This window comes from Sapajus apella, unplaced genomic scaffold, assembly GCF_009761245.1.
Source record: "Sapajus apella isolate SASKATOON/1434 unplaced genomic scaffold, GSC_monkey_1.0 scaffold79, whole genome shotgun sequence".
Taxonomy (NCBI): Eukaryota; Metazoa; Chordata; class Mammalia; order Primates; family Cebidae; genus Sapajus; species Sapajus apella.
Window position 1 is genome coordinate 6,958,949 of NW_022437019.1, and position 16,802 is coordinate 6,975,750.

Genomic DNA, 16,802 nt, shown 5'->3' on the forward strand with positions numbered 1-16,802 from the left:
TGCAACTCCTATCACAATCTCAGCTGCCTTGTTTTTGCAGATATTGACAAGCTAATCCTAGGGGGAAAAAAGCTACACTAAGCAAGATTCTAGGTGCTATCATAAAGATAGGGATGTATATCAATGGAATAGAATTTAGAGCTCAGAAATTCATTTATTTTCAACAAGCATGCCAAGATAATTCAATGGGAAAAGAATTGTCTTTTTGACAAATAATACTGAGACAACTGTATATCCACATGCAAAAATTAACTTAAACTGTATCAAAGTCCTAAATGTAAGAGTTAAAATTGTAAAACACAAGAAAGCAGATATAAATCTTTATGCTTAGATTAGGCAATGGATTCTGAGCTGTGACACCAAAAACACAAGCAACAAAAGAAAATAAACAGATAAATTAGGCTTCATTATAATTTAAAACTTTTGAGCATCAAAGAACGTTATCAAGAAAGTGAAAAGACAACCTACAGAATGTGAGAATATATTTTTAAATCATATATCTGTAAAGGATCTGGTATCCAAAATATATAAAGAACTCTTACAACTCGACAACATAAAGAAAACAACTCAATTAAAAAATGAGCAATGGTAACAGGGTGAGATTCCATCTCTACAAAATAGTTTAAAATTAGCCAGGCACAGTGGCACATACCTGTAGTCCTAACTACTTGGGAGGCTGAGCAGGGAGGACCATTTAAACCAGAGAGGTCAAAACTGAAGTAAGCCATGATTGCACCACTGCACTCCAGCCTGGGCAACAAAGCAAAGCTCTGTTGCAGAAAAAAGAGCAAAAGAAGCTGGTCTTGGTGGCTCACGCCTATAATGGCAACACTTTGGGAGGCCGAAGCTGGTGGATCACAAGATCAGGAGTTTGAGACCAGCCTAGCCAACATGGTGAAACCCCATCTCCACTAAAAATACAAAAATTAGCTGAGTGTGGTGGCATGTGCCTCCCAGCTACTCGGGAGGCTGAGGCAGAAGAATCACTTGAACCCAGAAGGTGGAGGTTGCAATGAGCCAAGATCACGTCACTGCACTCCAGTCTTGGCAACAGAGCGAGACTCCATCTCAAATGAAAAATTTTTTAAAAGAGCAAAATAATTGAATAGACATTTCTCCAAATAATACACACAAATGGTCAACAAACACATGAAAAGATGCTAGCATTACTAATAATGTATAATTTCATTTTATAGGAAGAAATCCTAATGAGTTATCACTTCACATGCATGAAGATGGCAATGATCACAAAGACAGACAGTAACAAGTCCTGGTGAAGATGTACAGAATTGGAACCATCATACATTGCTGCTAGGGATGGAAAATGGTACAGCTGCTGTGGAAAACAGTTTAGTAGTTTCTGAAACTGTTAAATATAGACTAGTGTATGACCCAGCAATTCCATTGCTTGGTAGATTACGAATAGAATTGAAAATATATGGTCACAAAAAATTTTGTATATAAAAGTTTATAAAAGCATTATTCACACTGGCCAAAGTGGAGAAACAACCCAATTGTCCACCAACAGATAGATGGATAAAGAAAATGCTGTATGTTCGTATAATGGAATATTATTCAGCCATAAAAAGTAATAAAGTACCAGCCAGGTGTGGTGGCTCACGGCTGTAATCTCAGCACTTTGGGAAGCCAAGGTGGGTGGATCACCTGAGGTCAGGAGTTCCAGACCAGCCTGGCCAACATGGCAAAACCTTGTCTCTGCTAAAAACACAAAAAATAGCTGGGCGAGATGGTGGGTGACTGTAGTCCCAGCTCCTCAGGGGGCTGACACAGGAGAATCACTTTAATCTGGGAGATGGAGGTAGCAGTGAGCCAAGATTGTGCACCATTGCACTCCAGCCTGGGCCACAGAGCAAGACTCTGTCTCAAAAAAAAAAAAAAGTAATAAAGTACCCATACATGCTTCAACATGGATGAACCTTAAAAACAATTTTGTAAGCAAAAGAAGACCATATATTATATGACTCCATTTGTATGAAATGTCCAAAATAGATAAATCCACACATACAGGAAGTAGGTTAATGACTGTTTAGGGCTAGGAGGATAGGAGGTGATAGCTAAAGGGCATGGGATTTCTCTTTAGGCTGAGGCAAATATTCTGGAATGAGATAGAGGTAGTAACTGCACAACTTTGTGACTATTCTGAAAAAACACTGATTGTATACTTTAAAAGGGTATATGAATACTATCTCAACAAACAATAAGTAGGTCTTGGTCATTACTTATTTACTTATTTTTGGTCATTGTAGACCAAGTTCGAACAACGCAGAAATTCATAAAGATGAGAGCAAGTGTCTGTATCCCTTTCCCTTATACAGCTGGGATTAAGCTCTTAGCTCCTGACTTCAAAGATACTCTTCCATATTCTTCTTCGTGATGCTTTGACTGGGACTCCACACCTCACATTTCTTTTTTGTTTTATTCCCAACTTTTATTTTAGGTTCAAGGGGTCCATGTGCAGGTTTGTCACATGGGTATATTGTGTGCTGCTAGAGTTTGGTGTGCAAATGATTTCATGACTCAGGTAGTGAGCATGATACCTGACAGTTTTTTCAGTCCTCAAGCTCTTCTTACCCTCCACCCTCAAGTAAGCTCTTGTGTCTATTGCTCCCTCTTTGTGTCCATCACACCTCCCATATCTGACTAGAGGGAGACTGGAGGACAGGAAGGGAGAGGAACATTTTACCTGCAGTTTACCTGGTACTTCTGTCAGTGTCACCCCAGCAATGGCACTGAGCCTGAGGAGTGCAGTCAGTTTCACTTCCAGCCTCCGGGTTTTTTAAGCACTCCCAGAACCATTTCTGTGGAGCTCCTTTAAAAGGTACCAGCCAAAGCTAGGCAATGCTCTCTCCTCGGAGGACTGAGCTCTCCTCTGAGGCACTGAAGACCCCTGGCCACATCCTTTGTTTCTTGTTCTTAGGTGAAGTAGGTGTGTCCCACAGTTACAGTTACTGTCTCTGTGATACCTCACTATTCCCTTCTTGCTTTTTCAGCAATCTAATGTTATAAGCATTTCCCCACGTTAGATTCCTCATACTGAGATTTTTATATGGTTTCTTTTTGCTTAATTACATCCTGACTGATAAATCCCATTATACACACACACACACACACACCCTCACACAAAATATTCTTCTTTTTCAATTCATACTGGAATATTACCTACCATTTTTCTTTATCTAATGGGATAGTGTGTTATAACATAACTTTCTCATATTGTAAGCATCTTTATCATTGTACTTTCACATAATTTTGCATGCAGTTAATATATTCTTTTTATGGTAGTTGGATCCATTCTATCTTCTCACATGATGTTCATTGCTCTAAATTTATCTAAAGTATATTGGTCTTTTGAAGAACTTTAATTGCATTGAATTCTAATTAAATTCACTTATTTATTGAGCAGCTACTCTGTGAAAACATTAAACTGAGTGTTTGGGGGATATAATGATAAGTTAGACACAGTTTTGTTCTAGAGGAGCTTGAATTTAGTGAGGAGAAATGAAACAGAGCTAGGAGGATACAACTGGATTTTCCAAGATAGTTACAATTTTAAGTAATCTGTCCTTTTCCCTCAAACACACTAATTCTTGTACCCAAGTTTTTGTTTTTGAGGACAATGTTGTAATAATCACAAATCTCCATCCAGTTGCTACTATGCAATTCTTTATCCTGCTGCTCACTGGCCCCATGAAAAGAAGGTTTCTATTAGGGTTCATAATAATTTTTAGATAGGAATAAATTCAGACACTACATCTAAGATTAATTCTCTTCCAGATAGAATGGTCACAGTTCCAAGGAGATATCAAATTTATCAAACTAAAAAACAAATAGTAAAATAATTATACCCAATATTATACTGGTATTCAGAGAATTATCTCAACCAAACTCAACTTTGACCTTATTGGAACTTAGATAGACATTCACTGGGGCACCAGAAGGCATTTTCTTAGACACACTAACAAGGTCATTTTCCTTAGCATATATTTCACTCAAGGGAAATATACAAACCCTACATTTCATTTACACCTGTGCCCAGGGGCCCAGAATTATTTATTTATTTATTTATTTATTTAAAGGAAATGTCTTATTTCCTTCATAAGTCCATAATATATTCAAAAGGGAAAAAAAGAAAGACAGGATAAATAAATATATTCAGTGGACATCCTGAATGTTGCTAGAGCACCAACTTATTACTATGAAATTTGATAATAAAAAAAATGGTCAGCATATACTACAACTGTCCAGGGTAAATAAACTTCAAGGCAATGAAAATAACCTTAGTCAAGGATAGAAAACATTAGCATTCAGAGGAATTCCAGCTAATAAATTGAGAAAAAAATTGGTAGAATCCAAAATGCACCATTTCTCAACTTTTAGTAAAATAACCAAACCAGGCAATGGTCACTATATTTGTTCCCTGGGACTGCTATAACAAACCAACACAAACGGGGTGGCTTAAAGTAACACAGATGCATTCTGTCACAGCTCTGGAGGCTGGAAGTCCAAAATCAAAGTGTCGGCAGGGCTGTGCTCCTTCTAAGACTCCCTAGATAGAATCCTGTCTTGTCTTTATCTCACTTCTGGTGATGGTCCCATCAATCCATGGTATTCCTTGGCTTTTATCTGTCATCAAAGCCCTGCCCCTGTCATCACGTGGTCTTCTCCCCATGTGTTTCCATCTCCACATGGTGTTTCCCTCTTCTTATGAGAATGCCATATACTAGATTTCGGCCCACCTTAATGGCCTCATCTTAACTTGATTATATCTGCAATGATCTTGTTTCTACATAAAATTACATTCTCAGTTACCAGAGTTTAGAATTTCAACCTATCTATTTGAATGGGACACAATCCAACTCATAACAATCATCCAGTCATCAAGAGATGATAAAAAGATTTAATAAAATGTTGATGGGAAAATTTAAAAGGATAAGAGCATTACTACCTGAATCCTGATTGATGTTACTACTACAAAAAGCTTAACAGTGAAACATTACATATTGCATGATGTGGTGAAACATAAACTACATGGCACACTGTATTTTCCCTAAAAAACAAATAAAAAATGAAATGACGCAGAAATTAATGTGCCTTCTTAAGTCCTACTTTCTTACTCACAGAGACTACTGGAACAAAAAGAACAAGTCAATCTGCACCTTGTGGAAGCATTGACCAAATGTAGAATACAGGACTTCTGTATGGGATAATTGCCTTGCTTCTTCAATAAGTAAAGATACGCCAGGCACCGTGGCTCATGCCTGTAATCCCAGCACTTTGGGAGGCTGAGGAGAGTGGATCACGAGCTCAGGAGTCTAAGACCAGCCTGGCCAGCATGATGAAACCGTCTCTACTAAAAATACAAAAAATTAGCCAGGCATGAAGGCGCACACCTGTAATCCTAGCTACTAGGGAGACTGAGGCAGGACAATTGCTTGAACCTGGGAGGTGGAGATTGTAGTGAGCTGAGATCACACCACTGCACTCCAGCATAGGTGACAAGAGTAAGACTCCGTCTCAGATAAATAAATAAATATATAAAATAAGCAAAGACATGGAGAAAAAAGTAAGAGGGAGTGATCTAGAGGGAAAAAAGCTAAAAGAAAAATGAAATTTCAGAATCAAAAAACAATAAATAGATCACAACTGGAAACCAAGTCACTAAACATAGCAATTACTTAGAAAAAAAAAATGTGTAATCATCAAAGTAATTTGAATATATATTGGATATAAGATAACATGAAGAACATATTAATTCTACAAAGTCTGACTATGAAAGAATGTCCCTTTTTGAGATCCTGAAGTATTTCGTGATTCACTGACAGGATATAGAATATTCACTTTGGGCCGGGCGCGGTGGATCAAGCCTGTAATCCCAGCACTTTGGGAGGCTGAGGCAGGTGGATCACAAGGTCAAGAGATCGAGACCATCCTGGTCAACATGGTGAAACCCCGTCTCTACTAAAATTACAAAAAATTAGCTGGGCATGGTGGCACGTGCCTGTAATCCCAGCTACTCAGGAGGCTGAGGCAGGAGAATTGCCTGAACCCAGGAGGCGGAGGTTGCAGTGAGCTGAGATCGCGTCATTGCACTCCAGCCTGGGTAAGAAGAGCGAAACTCCATCTCAAAAAAAAAAAGAATATTCACTTTAAAATGCCCCATACCATGGGCACTCATTATTGTATGAGTGAATGAATGAATGAATGCACCAGGTCTGCTATGCCCCTCACCTGTGGATTGAATCACTCTACTTCAAATGTCAAAAGGCCACTTCTAGGTGACACCTACAGATTCCCTCTTACAGAAATCAGCATTTCAGAAACAGGCTCAATTCCTGAAAATGTCACAGCTCTTTGACCATTTTGTGTCCACATCTTAAACTGGCAGGAGGATGAGCAGGAGACAAAGGGCAGCCATTTCCCAAGCACCTACTTCATGGCAGCTACCATGATGGCACATCAGTGCCTGTTGTCGCAGATAATTCTCAAAATAGTCATATGAGACATGTACCAATTTAATCTTCATTTCACAAGAGTGGAAATTGAAGCTTGGAGAATGAAGTGACTTGACCAGGTTCACAAAGGTGGTACTGGCTAAGCAGTTGTTTGAACAGAAATCTGTCTCCCTGCTGACCCAATAATTGTATGAATGATGCAGGAAGATGAACTAGGGGGGTTTCTTAGTCAAGAATGTACTTCATTTTCATAAGAATAAAAATGTAACACCAAGAAAGTTTCAGGAAACTTTCAATAAAATTCAGGAGTTAGAACACACACATTATCTCCTCTCTTTTCTAAAATCTCATATGTCAATAGTAAAGGAATTAAAAAAGAAAAAGGTATAAACTCATTAGGAAAAATAACAGGAAAGAAAATGAAAATATAATTTTGGGATCTGGAAAACAGATTAAGTGGTAATTGATTTAGCAGACCTAGAAAACAGAATTTTCTAAATTAGCAATAGAGAGATTAAAGAAGAAATGCATTGACACATCAGAACCCAAAATACACAGGAGGCTGTGGCATTCAATACCTCAGGGAGCATACAGTAAGAATGAGACTAAAAAACCAGAAAAGTAAGTTAGCCAGGTGTGGTGGTGTATCCCTTTAGTCCCAGCATGAGAATCACTTCAACCTGGAAAGCGAAAGTTACAATGAGCCAAATTTCACTGTACTCCAGCCTGGGCAACAGTGTGAGACTCTGTCTCCAAAAAAAAAGAAAAGAAAAGAAGAAAAAAGAGGAAGGGGTAGAGGAAGGGGATGGAAGGGGAGGCAGATGGAGGGAGAGGGAGGGAGGAAGAAAAGGCTGGGCACAGTGACTCATACCTGTAATCCCAGCATTTTGGGAGGCCAAGGCGGTGGATCATGAGGTCAGGAGATCGAGACCATCCTGGCCAACATGGTGAAACCTCATCTGTATTAAAATACAAAAAAATTAGCTGGGCATGATGGCACACACCTGTAGTCCCAGCCACTCGGGAGGCTGAGGTAGGAGAATTGCTTGAACTCGGGAGGCAGACTTGCAGTGAGCCGAGACTGTGGCACTCCACTCCAGCTTGGCAACAGAGCAAGACTCTATCTCAAAAAAAAAAAACAAAAAAAAAAAACAAAAAACAAAGAAAAGAAAGAAAAACTAGAAAAGCGAGAGTCTATTTCATAAGTAATTAGATACACAGATTCCCTGCTCCAGTCTGCACAGAGGAGCAAGGAAGACAAAACAGCCCAAGGCAGGGATCCTCAACCAAAATCAGGAGAATTCAGAGAAAGCTTACCTACCAAAACTTGAGATACCCAGCCTTTCTTCCCTGCCTGGACCCAGAATGTTGATACTCCAAATTATATCCTTTGGGCAGAACATGGTAAAAGACTTCTCTAGCCAAAGCTGAAAAACCTAACAATACTGATATTTGGGGTACCCTAATAAGATTGCATGTCAAGTCACCCTGGAGCGGTGCTCTCAGTTGGCAATACCCACTCTCTCTCTCTGTTCCCAATCTTTTATACCATGTACTTGAAAATGAGCAGACCTGTGTGATTCCAACCATACAACATTCTGGAAAAGGAAAAATCATGGAGACAGTAAAAAGATAAATGGTCACCAGGGACCGGGGGAAGGGATGGATAATGCCTGGAGAACAGAGGATTTTGAGAGCAGGGAAACCGTACCTTTTCCTTGTTGTTGTTGAGATTGGGGTCTTACTCTGCCTCCCAGGCTGAAGGGCAGTCATGCAGTCTTGGCTCACTGCAACCTTCACCTCCCAGGTTCAAACAATTCTCCTACCTCAGCCTCTTGATTAGCTGGAACTACAGGCACCTGCCACCCTTCCCAGCTAATCTTTGTGTTTTCAGTAGAGACAGGGTTTCACCATGTTGGCCAGACTGGTCTTGAACTCGTAACTTCAAGTGCTGTGCCCACCTCAGCCTCCCAAAGTGCTGGGATTACAGGAGTAAGCCACCATGCCTGGCGATTCTTTATGATACTATAATAGCGGATATACTTTGTCATTAGGCATTTGACAAAATTGTACAATATCAAGTGTGAATCCTAATGTAAACTTTGTGTGATGATGATGTTTCAATGTAAGTTCCTCGATTGTAACAAATATAGCACCCTGCTGCCTGTCAATAGTCGGGGAGGCTGTGTGTTCATGGAGGGGCTGGATATCTTTGTACTTTCTGCTCAATTTTACTATGAGCCTAAAACTGCTCTAAAAAATAACCATTTTTTTTAAATGAGCAGAGGCCCAGGGCAGTGGCTCACGCCAGTAATCCCAGCACTTTGGGAGGCTGAGACGGGCATATCACGAGGTCAGGAGTTCGAGACCAGCCTGACCAACATGGAGAAACCCCATCTCTACTAAGAACAACACAAAATTAGCTGGGCATGGTGGCGCATGCCTGTAATCGCAGCTATTCAGGAGGCTGAAGCAGGAGAATTGCTTGAACCCGGGAAGCGGAGGTTGCAGGGGGCCGAGAACATGCCATTGCACTCCAGCCTGGGCAAAAGAAGCAAAATTTTGTCTAAAAAAAAAAAATAATAATAATAAATGAGCAGGAAGCCAAGGATCACCAGACATTTGAGGAAATCTAACATGAAAGGAAACAAGCAGACAAAAAAAACACACTCACAATATGCACACACACATATGCAACATGAAAAAAGACTATATAGAAAATGAAAACTTCAATTGAAACAGTTTCATTAACATCTTCAATAAGTTATTGGGAATGAAGCAAAAGCAGGACTTTTTTAAAATTTAAAATTAATAGATAAGGCTGTTAAGAACATGACAGCAGAAGTAAAAATCTAAACAGCAGAATTGAAAGAGTTGAGGAAATCTCTCAGAAATCAGAGAAAAAAGACAAAGAAATGGAAAATAAAGTGAAGATAAGAAAATTAGAAAGCCCATTCAAGTGAAAACTGAAAATTATTTTAATATTTTTCAGAACAAAGGACTTAAGCTTCCAGACGGAAGAGTTCATGAAATAACAGTGAATAAAAATAGAACTATACCAAAGGCCTCTCTTACTTTCTAACAAAATGTAAACTCCACAAGAACTTACAACATGTAGAAGTACTTACAACATGTAGAAGTACTTACAACATGTTGGAGACATGCCAAGAAAACACAGAAGCCAGCCTAGTGGATTCCTGCTGGTCAAATCTGGGCACAATTTGAGCATCAGAAAAAAAAATTATAGTAATGGATTATAAACCAGCAAATAAAACAAGAATCCATGAGCCTATACCGATATTAATAAATGTTTATAGGTGAGTAGTTAAATGACAGTCCCAGGGATGAGAACTTCAGTGCCAGAATTTTGTTAAATAAATAAAATGAAAAGTTTTTCTTTATAGTAGAATGCCAGCTAATAAATGGGTATGAATTATGGAGTTTGAAAATCACCATTCTGCAGCTGTCCAAGCAATAAGAGATGCTAAAACTAGCAGGCAGAAGGTCAAGGAGGAATAGGATATGTACATATTCTCAAAACACTGCCTGACAAATTATCAACTACGAAGGGCAAAATAATAACTTTATAGTAGAGAAACTTGGCAGACACACCCTTAACTTTAACTAAGGGATCAAAGTCAACATCAGCAGTAATGGAACCGATGGATGGCATGAGTCTCCAGATACAATGCACAGAAAGGGCAAACACCAACTGGTATTCCTGCCAAAAATTAATAACTTGAATCTAATTTTGAGGAAGCACCAAACTGAGGGACGTTCTACAAAATAAGTGGCCTAGGTTCTTAATGTTGATACCAAGAAGATAAAGAAAAGTAACTGATCAGATTAAAGAATAAAGATACATGACAACTAAATGCAGTGCAATATCCTGCAAATATTTTCAAAGCTCATAATTTTATCAAAATAAAGTTACCCACGCCTTTAAAAAAAAAAAAAAGTAGTGTATGGAATTAATGGAGAGTGACAAGAGAGAGAAAGGGCTGCGGTGTGACTTGTCTCTGGATTCCAAGATGAGTTTTCAAACCTTTAGAGTTGTTCTAATCCCCCATTCCTTTCTCTAGAAGTGCTCATCTTCAAAGTCTGTTTGTTTATAACCTGTTTGTAACCTCATATAAAAGACAGTTTGCAGGCAGTCAAAAAAATGGCCTTAACCCTTATTGGAAATACTCAAGCCTCAGAAAACAGATATTTTGGTTCTGATTCGGTGGAATAAACAAGTGTGCTGAAAACAACAGCAACAATCCAAAAAGCCAATAACTGGGAAGAGACTAAGTACATTGTGATGTCTCCACAGTTTGAAATAGTATCCCTTAACAAAAGGTATCTTCAAAGATTATCTATTTTCATGGTTAAATGTTTATGACAGCATATTGAGTAAAATGAGGTACGGAGAAACCAATACACAGGAACACAATATGCATGCATGTTTATATATGTGCCTGTTGATGATGGTGTGTAGCTTTGCAAGAACGTCAAGTATATTGCCCTCTAGTCTGTATGTGGCATAGTGGTTTCTAAGAACTTAGGATAACAATACCTATCTCTCAATGAATGCAAAGTACTCAGTACACGGCAGATGCTCTATCTATATTACTACTCAAACAAAGACTGGAGGAAAGTAGCCAAAATGTTAACAATGACGATTTCTGCATGATAAAATCATGAGGGTGTGTGTGTGTGTGTGTGTGTGTGTGTGTGTGTGTGTGATATGCTCTTTAATTTTTTTCCTGTTTTCTGCAGTGAGGATCCATGAGGCTATTATTATTATTAGGGAAAAAATAAATTTGCATCTCCTGCTCCTACTAGTTTCACCTGGAAGCTAAAGGACCAATAAATGACTGAACATAAATATTCAATTGTAGGCATCTAGAAGGATTTTTCTTTTCCTTTTTTTTTTTCTTCCTGTTTTTGAGTCAAGGTCTCTGTTGCCCAGGCGAAAGCACAGTGGCACAATCATAGCTCACTGCAGCCTCAACCTCCTCGGCTCAAAGGATCCTCCTACCAAGCTAATTTTTTTAATTTTTGTAGAGACAGGATCTCCTTATGTTAGCCAGGCTGATCTCGAACTCCTGGGCTCAAGAGATCCCCCTGCCTCACCTTTCCCAAAGTGTTGGGACTACAAGTGTGAGCAGCCTCAGAGAAAATTCCATAATTGAACAAATAGACTTGATTTCACTGACAGCAGTAACATTTATATCCAGAGAGAGCACAGTTGTTCCCTTATGAAGGCTGAAACGCTTGACATACATAGTAAAGAGTGAGGCAGGTTATAAAAAATATGTGTGGACTTGCCGAATTTTCTCAAAGAGCACACAGAAGACAGAGTAAATCCTTGACAAAACTGGTCTTTAGATATGCATTAAATCCAAAGTTCGGAAACATGTGTTTAACGTGGCTGGGGATTAACGCTGAGGAAAAGGAGGTCTGGTTGTTAAAGAATATACTTCTTGCTTAACCTGCTAAAGGAAGCTTCTGGGAACCTAAACAGCCACACTATCCTGTGGAAACCCTCCAGGTTTGACTCCAGACGTCTCACATATCTAGATGGAAAGGTATCAAAAAGTCCTAAATGGGGACCACGGTCCTGTTTTAACGTGGATGGTCAGGTCTGAGCCTCTGTTAGCACTTCTGAAAGGTCTCATCTCAATTCATCATTTCCCTCCTTACCTATTTCAAGGACATTACCTAGAAAGATTTTTACACTTGCAAAGACCTCTTCCAGAAAGACTCCATACCCAAAATCCCTCAGAATCGATCCAACTTTTTTTTCTTTAACCCACAAAAAATTTAAACATGGCACACTAAGGAAATGAATTGTACAGTGGTCAGACTTACCAAGTTTTGAACTTGCACTTCCTAACTCCTTTTCCGTAAAGATAGGGCTGAAGGAATATTTTCCTCTAATATGGGTATATTCTGACTTTGTCTGAGAAACTGGTTATATAAGAATCGAAGTAACTTCTGATTACTAAATAAATGTGTAATGAAAATATGCAAAAACCATCTGGGTCTACACAAGCCAATCCTAGATATCATTACTATTCCCTTTAAGCGTGCATAGGTTTGAATTACAGAAAAATAATGAGAAAATTCTTTGGTATGTTTAGCTATGCTGCTTAGAAACATAAAAAGGATCACGGAAATTTCATCTTTGGCTCTAATAAAAAAGAACTTCCACTGGAAAGCAAAACACTTTTATGCTTCAATGCTCTCTAAAATGACCAGAAAGTCACTCCAAAATGTACTTCTGAAAAAAGTGTTAGATTTTTATTGACCTCATGGGAGACAGATTTCTGGTTAATTAGAAACTCATCTATGAACAGACATCTGAAAGTCCAGTGAGAAACCATAACAACTTTTTGGATGGGTTTCTCTTCATTTGTTGTCTGATAGAGCAGTCAGATAGCATTGGGATCCACCCCTCTTTCTTAAGAGAGAAAGGTCCAGCTTTTGCCACACGCATTCAGTGAGCCTGGGCCTCCTGAAGGGCAGGCTTTTGTTGGCCTCTTTTATTGATTTGCTTGACGCCAGTAATACATAAGAAATAGCATTGTGCTCAACTCAAAAAAGAAACTAAACACTCAACACTGCCCATCCCGATATAAACCCTTCATCCATTTAAAAAAAAAAAGAAAAGGAAAAGGATAAGGTTACAACAAAAGAAAAACCACAAAAACGATCAGCAACAAGTCAAAGGCAGGGCCACTGTAAACAAAGTGAGTCCTTTAGAAAGAAAGCCTGATGTTCTTCACCTAACTTAGAAATTACCAGGCATCAAGTTATAATCAGATAGTCTTTTTATGTGGTAGACAAAAGAGGAAACCAGAAAGACCATCAGTGACTGATGTCGAAGTATGTAGATATCGAAGGTGAAGAACAGCCCTCAGCCTCCTCCCCTTGGTCTACCATGTGTGAGCTCAGCCTGTGACGCAGACTTTGCTGCAAATGTTATAATCAAAATATTTGCAATATAACAAATGTTTTTTCCGGTTAATAGTAATTAGTCGGTCAGGCGCAGTGGCTCACGCCTGTAATCCCAGCACTTTGGGAGGCCGAGGTGGGCGGATCACCTGAGGTCAGGAGTTCGAGATCAGCCTGACCAATATGGAGAAATCCCATCTCTACTAAAAATACAAAATTAGCCGGGCTTGATGGTACATGCCTGTAATCCCAGCTACTGGGGAGGCTGAGGCAGGAGAATCACTTAAACCCAGGAGGCAGAGGTTGCAGTGAGCTGAGATCAGGCCATTGCACTCCAGCCTGGGCAACAAGAGCAAAACTCTGTCTCAAGGAAAAAAAAAATAGTAATAAGTCTAGACCTATTTAATTGATTCTTATCGCCACTTGTTATTGTATTACATATTTATTTTTACTTGTATGTTGCCCGTGGGCTCCACCAGAATAAAACCCATGGAAGAGAAGGTTTGTGTCTCAATCACATCCATTTCTTCAATATTTTCTAAAGACACGAGTTGATGAATAGAATACAAGGGGTTGGAATTGTCGCATTTGCTTTCAGCGAGCCCCTAAAGATGAAATGAGAACTAATTGGTCTGGAGGGAGGAAAATGTAACAACTACTATAATATAATCAGAACATTATCCCTTACTTGTTAGGCAAGGGCTAGGAAAAGCTATCTGGTATAAGATAGGGAAATCTCATTTGAAACCATCAAAGGATACTACATTCTGACATCAACAACCACATATATAAACCATAATAACATCAATATAATAAGAAGCTACTCAGTCATTTTAAAAAATCAGATCATAGATTATCATTTAAGGTAGAAAAATAGTGACTGTATATTAGGTGAAAATGGCAGGTAGAAAATGAGGAGTTTGGTTCTGTTTATTTAATAATCTGAAATCCCACACTGATATATGGTAAGTAACTATCATCAGATTAATTTGGTGTGATTACATATCTTTGTCTTTGCACTTAGTGGTGATTTTAGAGGTGTCTGCATTGGATATGTATTAATTTCTTAACTAGAAAGGAGCTCAATGAAGTTCTGGAATAAGACTGCCCACCTGAAGCTAACAATTAGGCCACAGAACTCCCTTTACTGCCCATACTTATGTCATCTACCCTTTGGAGAGCAAGGGTTATAACAGTAATTATTTTTAGAAATCAGATTCTTTTAAAAAACAAGGCCAGAGACCATGGCTTACACCTATAATCCCAACACTTTGGGAGGCCAAGGCGGGCAGATCACTTGATGTCAGAGTTCAAGACCAGCCTGGCCAAAGTGGTAAAATCCCATTTCTACTAAAAATACCAAAATCAGCTGAGTATGATGGTACATGCCTATAATCCCAGCTACTCGGGAGACTGAGGCAGGAGAATTGCTTGAATCTGGGAGGTGGAGGTTGCAGTGAGCCGAGATCATGCCACTGCACTCCAGCTTGGGCAGTAAAGCAAGATTCCATCTCAAAAAAAAAAAAAAAAAAAGACTAATTCTGGCTGGGCGCGGTGGCTCACGCCTGTAATCCCAGCACTTTGGGAGGCCAAGGCAGGCAGATCAAATGAGGTCAGGAGTTCAAGACCAACCTGGCCAACACGGTGAAACCCCATCTCTACTAAAAATACAAAAATTAGCTGAGCATGGTGGCAGGTGCCTATAATCCCAGCTACTAGGGAGGCTGAGGCAGGAGAATCACTTGAGCCCAGGAGGTGGAGGTTGCAGATAGCACCACTGCACTCCAGCCTTGGTGACAGAGCAAGACTCTATCTCTCACACACACACACACACACACAAAAGCAAGTTTACCTCTTGTCAGGCTCCCTAGGAACCAATCAACAGTAGCTTGGCTGTTCAGCCTCGGACCCTGATCCTTTTCTCTCCCTTTAGATTCCTCTCCTCTGTTGCATGTAGCAGAGTCTTTTTTCCCTGGCTCCCATCTGTCCAGCATGGAGCTCTGTGCTTCTCACAGGTGCAAAAGGAAGACTCCTATCACAGGTAGGATAAAGTCCCTGTCAGACCTTGGAGCTACCCAGAAACCGAGGCTCAAATTGAAAACTAAACATCCCTGGACAGCTGCCACTTATTAATGCATGCTGCACAGGGTTGCCTCAAGGACAGTGTGGTCATCTAAACTTAGATGTGCTGGATGGGGGCGGGGAGAAGCTTCTGGAGCATGTCCTCTCAAACTAAACAAACATAAGATTTATCTGGGGAGCTGGTTGAATGAGAAGTTTCCAAGACCTTGCTCCCAAGATTCTATTTGAGTAGGTCATTTTTAATATGCTTACTGAATAGGTTTCTAAGGCAATTCTACTGCAGATGGTTCACAGATCACACTCTGAGAACACTATTTTCAAATGTTATCTAATTACACAGTGCAGATAGTGAGGTCTAAGCTATACCCCATCTCTGGTTGAACTGAAATCAGGAGGTTTGCCTCTAGCTGGCTGTTATGAAAAGATGAAGTGATAAAGTAGATGTTCTGAGCATTTGGAATTTAAATCCCAATTTCTTCTTTTAGGAATGTGACTGAGCTCTCACCTGGGAACTTTAGGCAATACTGTTTTGCATTTATAGTTTATTTTGCTCAGTAATTATTCACAAAGTGTTTTATAGGGTCTATTTGGTCTCCGCAGCTTGATCATAAACTCCTGGGGTAGTTGGAAGGCTTTAAAAAAATTTTTTTAAACACATGGAAAGAAAGAAATTGTGCTTAGCACAGTGTTTTTTTAATAGAAGAGCATCCAAGGTCACAGGTGCATATTTTCTACTGCCTCACTCAGCTCTAAACCTAGAATATGACTCTCTGGTCACCAGGAGTAGGAATTTCAGCTGGAGGATATTAACTTTTCAAGTAAGGAAACTTATATGTTATTATCAAGGGAAGTGTTGTTTTAATGCAGTGGTTCTCAACATGTGTTCCACAACCAGCATAATTAAGAAAGTAACCTTGTCAAAAGTGCAAATTCTCAGGCCTCTCTCGGACCTACTGGATCAGGCTAAAGAAGAGTCCAGCCAGGTGGGTTTTAACAAGTTTCAGGTGATTCCAGTGCAAGCTAAAGTTTAAGAAGGGGTTGAGGGCACAGGGGAATCTGTTCTATTTCTAGAAACTGGAAACAAAACATACTTGAAGACTATCAAATAGTAAAGTGTCCAACCTGCTTGCTAGAAAACACTTACTGTAAAATGATCTGCCCACCTCAGCCTCCCAAACTGCTAGGATTACAGGTATGAGCTACCACGCCCGGCTGTTTCGTCTCAGTTGATGTCATAGGGTTTCCTAACTTCCCTGAGATGAAGATTAAGTACTGTTATCTTTCTATTTTACAGCTAAAGTTACT